Below are 9,693 nucleotides of genomic sequence, written 5' to 3'. Positions count from 1 at the left end.
ACAATGGGCAGGATTCCACTGATTGATGAATGGAAAAAGATATTTGCTTTTACAAATAAATTTTAGGTTTGCTGATAAATGAAATTAGACATTGAAAGATGAAAGAAACAATGAGGAAGAAAAACCCCAAAATTCTGTAAGAATTAAAAATGAAAAGGGAGGGTTATACACTAGAGGGAAATCTTTGGTATCAGGCATATCGGGGAGTCTGTACCTTTCAAGCAGCTCAGCCAATGGGGAAAGAGAGAAGGGAAATGCAGCTGGGAAATTGGGATAAAAAGGAGGCTGCATCCTCCAAAAACTGGAGAGACCCCAGGGGAATGCCCCATGGCCTCTCCCTTTATTCAAATAAAGCCAAAAAGGACTCTTCCATCTCCTTTTTGGACATAAACCTCTGGTGTTTGTGGATTAATTTTCCTAACATGAGGAATGGTGCTCAGGAGAAGCATTCATCCCTTTTTGAGGCCAGGAGGAATGTGAGGGACAGGTCCCGTGAGGGTTCATGCCTCTGTTGTGGTGAGGGACAAAATACCAGAAAGTGACCTCTGGGAGAAGGAAGGTCACCTGCAGAGCCCTGGGGCTGTCACAGCCTCAGCTCAGAGCAGGGCTGGGCCACCCCAAAGGAGGAACCAGAGGATCACAGAAGGGTTTGGTGAGAAAGGACCTTAAAGATCATCTCATTCCCACCCCCTGCCCTCAGGGTTATCAGCACCTTCCACATGGAACCACAGAATGTCCTGAGTTGGAAGGGACCTACCAGGACCCTCCAGTGCAGCTCTTGGCCCTGCACAGAACCCCAACAGTCCCTTCTGTGCCTGCAGTGCTGCCCAAACCCTCCTGGGGCCGTGGCAGCCTCGGGGTCGTGCCCATCCCTGGGGAGCCTGGGCAGTGCCTGCACCCTGTGGGGGATGTCTGGGTGATATCCTCAAATCATCTCTGCCTACCTGCAGCCAGTGTCACCATCATATTTTCTGAAAAATCTCTTTGCCCAGGATTCTTCTCCTGGGAAGCTGAGAAGCCTCAGAGAAAAATGAAAACAATATTATCTCATTTGCTTCTCCTGTGTTTTGGAATGTGGTTTGGACATTCTTTACCAGCTGGTCATTGTTTGGTTGGTTTCATGTGAATTGTTTTGACTTAATGACCAATCAGGGTCAGGCTGTGTCAAGGCTCTGGAAAGAGTCACGAGTTTTTCATTATTATCTTTTAGCCTGCTCTCTGTATCCTTTCTCTATTCTTTAGCATAGTTTTAGTATAGCATTCTAGAATAGAATAGAATAGAATAGAATAGAATAGAATAGAATAGAAGCCTTTTAAGAACATGGAGTCAGATTCATCAATTCCTCCCTTTGACGGGGACCCTGAAAATACCACACAGCCAGAGGAGTATTTGCCATAGTTAGTTCATAAAGATTTCTGAAATTGTGATTGTGAGACCAAAGTGAAATCACAAGTGGGAAATTGTGGGAATTTCTGCCACAACCTGCTGTTGTTTTATCTCTGTGGTGAACCACACAAACAACAGCAAGGAGATGCTTATGCCATATTCATCCAAACCACCCAAACACCTGAAACAGCATTTTCTTTGTCTTCAAGATACTATATTTGCATACATTTACATGAATTTACAGTTTTTATACACATTTATCTCCACAAACAAAAGATTTAAAAAATATATTTACTACAGTATCTCATGGTGTAGGTAAAAAATTGAGTTTGTTCTCAGCTTCCAAATGAAAAATAAGGATCAGAAAATACTTTCCAGTTGTTCAAATAAAATAAGCATTAGCAAAATACAGCCTAAACAAAGCAAGAAAAATACATCCTTATGCAACACAATTGAAATTTCCTATTTTAGTAAGCTTGGCTCTGTTGCCTCAGTACCTTTTCTTTTTTAATATTACAGAAAAAAAAAATAGGCACAGATGGCTCCTGAATTTCCATTGTAATAAATCAGGAGAAAAGACATCACTGTAAACACTTCTGTGGTAGATTTTTTCCATGTGCAAAACAGGAAAATCCAGCCTTGCAGGACACACAATCAAAGGACTCCTCACAATTAACCCATCTCCTGTAATTTGTTTGGGGTTCCACCATCCAAATTGTCTCTCTGAGAACCAGGGGAGCTGTGGCTGCCCCATCCCTGGAAGTGTCCTGGACATTGGAGCAACCTGGGATAGTGGAAGGTGTCCCTGCCCATGGACACCTCTACAACAGATGGAAAAGTGAATTTGTTAAGGTTTGTCAGTTATAAAAAAATAAAAAGCCAATTGGGAATCCCTTCCCAGGTGCTGAGCTATTATAAATCTTCTGAAAGACGTGAGTCAAAACTGGAAAAAAAAAAAACCATTATGAAAGACAACTGGCAGTGGAGGTGTTGGGGCTCTGTGATCATGGACACAACTCCCAAACCACCATGTCCCAAAGTGGGCTGAGAAATCCCCAGAGTTGCTTTGCCCATGGGGACAGCACAGTCCCTTGGACAGAAATTGGAGCTGCAGGAATTGCTTTGCCAGCATTTTGGGTACAGGGAGTCATAACAAATCTATTTTGTTACTCAGGAATCCTGTATTTTTCCTGCTCACTTTTTAAATTAAGAACTTTTAGGGAAATGCATGATTTTGCCAGAAATGTCAAAGTTTGTCCCGGATCCATGATGAATAATAGGGAAAATAAATAGAATTGTACAGAATGCCAGAATGATTTTGGTTGGAAGGGACCTTTAAGCCCATCCATTTCCACCCCCTGGAACACTTGGCCCCAGTGCCTCTCAGTCCTGACCAGGAGGAGGAATCCAGGACAGATCTTGTGGCCTTGATCTCCTCTCCACAAGAGCTCAGCTGCTCTGCACTGGGCACACTTTGGGTGCTGGGTTACTGACAGAAAGGGATTTGCATTTCTCTGAAACAAAATTTATGGGAGGTTTATGGTCCCTTTCAGAAAATATCTGATATTTTTCAATCAAGGCAAAGCAGCAATTAAAGGGGGTGGACACTTTTATACTGCACTCCTGATGTTTTGATGTTTTGATGTTTTGCAGAGGTCACACTGCTCCCACTAATCTTCCTTTGTGGATGGGAACAGGGCCAGTTCTGGTTCATTTATTGTGCTGTGTATTTTTTAAAGCTGAATTGTTTATTGTGCATCGGATTTTAATTTGCTTAGTGGTTTCCTGGGATTCTGAGTTACATTATTTGTCGGGAAAAGGACTTTGTAAAATTATAACTGCTGGGCCCAGTGGAGTCCCTGATGTAGCACTTCAGTGCTGATATGCAGAGATTACAAAATAATCAATCAATGCTCAAACAGAGCATTGTGAGGTATGAGGATTTTCTCAAAGCAACTGGCATAGGAAGGAATTTCTTAGGAAGAAACTGCAGATAGCTGTGAAAGGCTGAAATCTCCAGCCCAGTCTTCATCTGCTGCATTGTGTCTCCCTAGATGACTTCAATGTCTGCACCAAAGCTGGGCAGAGAAATCCTCCCAACAAGCAGCAGGTCAGGAGTTCCTGTGGTCTCTTACCTCAAAAAATACATTCCACAGAGGTAATTTAGTGCTGGAGAATTTTCTAGGACAAGATGGAAATGAGAAAGAGTCTGAGAAAAATTCAGTCTTCAATATCTTGTTGGGTGAAGGGAGCCTGTGGGGCTGAGTGGAGACTTGTCCCAGGGACTGTGTTTCACAGGAATTGAGGAATTTCAAAGTTTGCTGTTGACTTCTGAGGTCACCACTCAAATTCTGAGTCTGCTGAGGACCAACAGAAACCCTGGCATCTCAAAAGAGCATCCCCTCTGAGCTTCCCCCACATTTAACCATACTGCTAATTTTATATTTTTGGTAACAAAAGCCCCTTGAGCAGAGCAGCAGCAGTGTCACAGAGGAGCCCTGGTGTGGCTGTGAGCACTTTGCACACCCTGAGTCTTCCTGTGAGGGTCTCCAGGGTGGTTGCTGCCCTTAGAGGCAGCTCTGTGCTCACCACTCAGCCCCTGCTCCTCTCAGGCCTGCTGGCACTGCCAGCCCCTCTCCCATACCTTGTGCTCAAATATTCCTCTCTTTTTACTTTTTCCTCCTCCCTTTCACCCTCCATTGATGGAACCCCCAGTTTTTATTGGATTAGTGTGTTGTTCCAAGCATTCCTTTATTCTGAGAGGGCTCCAGGGCCATCCTTGCAGATGGTCACAATGTCACAGCAACACCTCAGCACACAGCGACTCAATCCCATCACAGGAGTTGTCTGATGTGCCCTGCCCTTGCGTGAGGGGGAACTGCTGATTGCACCCATGACTGTTTTGAGCATTTGTTTTCTGCACCAGGGAGCCCTGGGTGGCTTCCAGGACATGCAGCGTGGCCTGGCTTGCTTCCATCCTGCTCATGTTCCAGGCTATTGGAGCAGCAGATTAAATCCCAGCTGCACTTGGGCAGGAGCACTGGGTGGTGCCCTCTCCCCCCGTGCCTGTGAATCTCCTTGGCTCAGATTCCTTCTCTTCCCAGCTCCTCAGGGGCTTCTGCACTCCCTGAACCTGCTCCTGCTCTGGGAGCCCTGAGCTCACACCCCACATGAGCTCCTGCTCTCTGCCAGCAGCAGCACAGCTCCCAGGGCAGGGCATCACTCTGAGGACACCCCAATCACCTCACAGGAACCTCACTCTTTGTTTCAGACATGAGTGGGGTGTCAGGACAGATGGGTGTTGTGTTACCTGAGCTTCCTTCAAGCCCATGCTAGAAAAGGATAAGACAAAATCCTGATGCTGAAATCACTGACTCCTGGATGAATTAAATGCTCTGCCATGAATGGCTTCCCACTGCCAGAGGGCAGGGTTAGGTGGGACATGGGGAAGGAACTCCTGGCTGTGAGGGTGGCCAGGCCCTGGCACAGAGTGCCCAGAGCAGCTGTGGCTGCCCCATCTCTGGAAATGTCCAGGACCAGGCTGGATGGGGCTTGGAGCAGCCTGGGACAGTGGGAGGTGTCCCTGGCTGTGGCAGGGGGTGGAACTGGATGAGCTCTAAGGTCCTTTCCCACCAAAACTATTCCATGTGCTGTGATTCTCTAGATCAGCCAGCGTTGGCTGTGAATATCCAGGAAGGTTTCCATCCTGGGAGCCATCCCAAAATCTGTGCACATCCTTTTTGGGGACACCTCCCATTTTTGAATTTACTGTCATGGCAAACAGTGGCCATTACCCCAGTGAAGCCCAGCCCCTCCTGACTCCAAGTCAGTCAGGACATCTCAGCAGATACAGGACTTCATGTAGCATCACATGGCACAAGGAAGGCTCAGACTGAGATCTGACATCTTCCAGCTTGGACAAGCAAAAGGGAAGCTGGAGGCTCCCTTTATTTCCTTATCTCTTTATTTTTTCATCTTTGTTGCTCTCCAAAGCCCCTTGATTGGTCTTTTCCCCACCTCCCACAGATAAGTCTTTGTAGACTTGTAGTCCTTCAATGCTCTTCCCCTGTGTCCCACAGTGTGTCCCACCCTCCAGCCAGTAACTCCCATTGGTGTGTGAGGTGTTCCAGGGACATTTTATGTCCCACTTTGTCCCAGATTTCCTGGCAGACACCAGGGAACCTGCGTGGTGTTAAGTAATCAGAGGCTTTTCTGCATCCTCACAGGGAAGGGGCACTGAGGTGCAATGGCAGGAGGGGACCCAGAGTGACACCCCTGAGGGGCTTCATCTCTTACAATAAACACAGTGTCAGCAGATTTTTGGGAGTGATGGGGCTGAACCCAAACCAACAGCAACTAAACACTCTGGCCAAGAGAACTGACACTGGAATGGTGAATATTTCCCCAGTTTTACCAGCTCCTCCCGTGGAGCTGTGGCAGCTTTCTTCCACAATTTGTGGGAAACAGCCTATTTGTCACCCTGGAACTGACCTGCTCTTCCCAGCAGAGCTCATTTCTCCCAGTTTGGGGGCTGCAGGGCAAAATATTTTCCAATTGCCTGTTTGGGAGCACTTTGCTCTCATCTTTCAGATTTTTGATTTAACCAACTGCTTTTCTTACATCTTCATCAGTATATCTGATAATTAGCTGAAAGTGATTGGAAATTGTGGCTGGACATTTTTATATTCAGCTCCCTCTCGTGCTCATTCCATCCTCCTGCTGACTCCTCTCTTCCCATGTTTTTCCACAACCTTTTGCCAGCAGGATGCTCTCACATCTCACCCATGGTGCTCAGGTGGAGCTGAAATGAAATGAAATGTGCCTGCCCATCCCTAGCAGAAATATCACTCCTTGGAGGAATAAATTGGGAACTAAACAGGAGCTGCTGCCAGGCAGAGCTGGCACCAACCCACAATCCTGATAATTGGGTTTGCATCGGGAATGGCTGCCAGGGGAGGCTCAGCACCTGCCCAGAGCAGCTACAGCCAGAGCACGAGTGGGAAGGAGGGGGAGAAGATTCTTACCCTGTGCTGTGGCACTGGGCAGCACCTGGGCTGAAGAGAACAGAGTGGGAATGACAGGGAAGTGTGGGAGACAAGGATGCCAGAATCAATTAGGTGGGAAAAGACCTTTGAAATCATTGAGTCCAACCTCTGACCTGACACCACGTTGTCACCCAGAGCATGGCACTGAGAAGGACTGTGTGACATCCCTGGGAGAGGCTGCATGGCACAGGTCACTTCAGACTTGCAAGCTCCACCCAAATTCCTTCCAAGAAGTTTGGAGGAGCAGCAGGACTGTCCTGATGTGTAAGTGTTCTGGCTTGTGATAATCTTTGTGTCTTGGCTTGGAGTGAATGCCTAGAGTCCTCAAAATCCCATGAAGCCAGGAACCTTTGTGTGTGCAATGGGCAGGTCTGGGAGACTCCCAAGTGTCCATGGTAAATAATTAGACCCTTAATTACAGGTTGCACACACCATCTCAGTGATCGCTTGTGACTATACTTCAACTATGCTGTATTCCCTCAATTCCTGTTTGTATCTGCAAAAGGGCCTGGAATCCTGCCCAGGGGAGAAAATTTTTTTTTCTTTCTGTTTTTATGTCTTTGAGTGTTTCTGGGCATGAAACATCAATTTACTTTTATTGTTTTTTCGTAATTTTTTGTCAGCTTGGCTAGTGCTGGAGACTGTAATATAACTGCATTTCAGCTCTGCCTGTGCAATAATTCTACCTGGACCATTAAAACCAAGTTTGCTCATTAGCCGTGAGGGGCTGGGGTGGGTGTGCCAGAGCACTGCATGTTGAGGAAAAAGCACTTTTCAGGACAATGGGTGGATAATGTGGATAATGTGAATTTGTGGGATATAATGTGAATTTCCACTTCAGGCTCTGAGAGGAAAGGGATGAAAGGTGAGGGCTCCATGGGCTGGAGGTACAGGGAGCTTGGAGCAGTGAGGGCTGGGGATAAGTGGGACACAACTGCAAAAGAGAATGAGAGCAAAGTCCTCATAAATGAGATGTAGCTGCAAGAGAGAATGGGAGCACAGCCATCCCTTTATGCATATCAGATATCAGAGTGATCCTCACCTGAGCTGATACTGCTGAAGGCAGAGTCCTTGCAAAGGGGAAGAAGTCATCATAAACAATGTCAGGTTAGAATGGGACCTTGTTTTGTTTTGAGCTGTTACTGTGACCCTCATGTCTTCAGGACAATGGTGGTGAGCAAGTTGAGAACTTGTCCTTACCTGAGAGCAGGTTCTGGAAGTGTTTCCCTTCCAACTGAAGAGGTGCTCATGACAGATGGGCCTGGGTTCATCCCAGCCAGCGGGGGGCTGGGGATTTGTAGAGTGTGATTTGTCAATTTATCCCAATTTTACCCTTTGACGTGAGAGGAATCCACTCTGCTGACTGGAGTCATTAAAACTCACTAAGAAAGGAGTTCAAAGGGTTCGAAGTTCTGAGATGTAGGTGTTTATATTTTGCCAGATTATTCTCATTCTTAGTGGTCCAGAGTCTTCTAACTTGTAGAGTAACTACAGTTTAAGGGACACTGTTACAATATTATGTGGTTTCATTACTGCTCCTTAGGGCAGAATTTGGTCTCTTAAACCAATAAAGTGAATTTTGTTTTTGTCTGGTTTTGATGCTGGGAATGTTAATGAAGCATTTTCTATTTGTTCGGTTCCCCGATGAGTAATTCTGAAAACATTTCTAAGCCCTGTGTTTCTATAGGCTGTTGCAAACACATTGAGTCACTTTTTAAAGCACAGATTCAGTGAAATGGGAGCAGATGGGCAGAGTTTGCATGTTTGTTGTACGGATTGTGGAGCCAGTCTCTGACACGGGTGAAATAACAGTGGGATATTTTTAAATTCAGCAGCAAGCATACACAAAACCTTATTCATAGTGGTAACTTAGATTCTGTAAAAGTTCAAGAAAAAAAAGGCAAATTCACACAGAGCTGGTGTAAAACACCTGCTAATTGAGTCAGGTCACCCCTGTCACCCCCCGACGCCTCCCTCCCAGTGGCAGAGCAGGTTCTGCTCTTCTCAGGATGCTGCTCTAGCACCAAATTACAAAAAGACGTTTGGACTGAGGATTGTGACTCTGGCTGCTCTCCATGACTGAGTGGACTACCCCAGAACTCCACCTTTTCCTGTCTGCCATGCACAGTCTCTCCCAAATCCCCTGTACAGATCTTTCCAAGTCCCCTTTTGCACCTCTGTGCCAGGGAAGGGTTCTCCTGCCCACACTGAGTTCCTGTTCACCTTCTCAGGGTGACCCAGGCTTTGGTGAGATAAGCTTTGCTATTTGACTCAGGAGTGGTAAAGAACACGATTTGCTGTCAATGAGAGTGAATTAGAGCCCCCAAAAGTTGGTCAACGGGTGTGAGGGTGACTCACTAGAAAAGACTTCTTGGCGTCTGCGTTTCTGATGGAAAACTAAAACATCCCCAGCTTTCCATCATCACACAGATGGAGGTTGTCCAGTGTGGTGCTTCCTCCTGGCCAGTGAGTGACATGGGATATAAATCCTAATTTTTCTTGGAAGCTTTAGTGGGTAAACAATCACTTCTTTTGTTTCAAAGCAAGAAGGACAGCCCCTCACTGGCTCATAGCCCTCACTCAAAAGAACCAGCATTGGACCGCTCCAGGATCTTAGAATAAGACATCCCTTCCCATGGGCTTGGCTGTGTCAGGAGTGTCATGGCAGTGATATTGTCCTCAGGAAATCAGCACCAAATGTGCCTGCACTCATGCCTCTGGGTGTGACCACACAGGACAGTGGCATTTCCACAGGATTTATTGCTGTTGCTAGAGCCCAGACTAAATATTGAACATACGGCGTTGTACAAGGTATGAGATGTGATCTTCTACAAAGTCCAGGGGAAATCAACACAGCAGCAGCTCTGTAAGGCAAGGTTTGCGTGGTTCCAGGTGCTGATCAGGGAACTGAAATTATCTGAGAAATGGCAGGGAATTTCTGAGCCTTCAGTGATGGTGTCTTCATTCAAAACTGAAGCTGAAGAACAGCCCACAGAGTGAAAGCACTGAGAGAACCAGAGAGAAGGGATCAGAGGGTTTTTTTTCTCATCCTCTGAGACATATCCACATCCAAGAGTCTGTGTGGACCAGCAGCAGCAGGATATTGCTCTGCAAGAGGATACACCTCATACCAGAACATGCACTTGGAAGGGTCTTTGATTGTGCAAGTTTCTATAAGACCTTGTGCAGTGCCCCTGTCACATTTCCCTCTGGATTTCCATGCTGTGCAGCCTCTGCTATGCCCTGCAGTTTGGATATTCA

This window comes from Molothrus aeneus, chromosome 21 (assembly GCF_037042795.1).
Source record: "Molothrus aeneus isolate 106 chromosome 21, BPBGC_Maene_1.0, whole genome shotgun sequence".
Lineage (NCBI taxonomy): Eukaryota > Metazoa > Chordata > Aves > Passeriformes > Icteridae > Molothrus > Molothrus aeneus.
The sequence above is the reverse complement of the archived record's forward strand: the minus strand, read 5'-3'. Positions refer to the sequence as shown.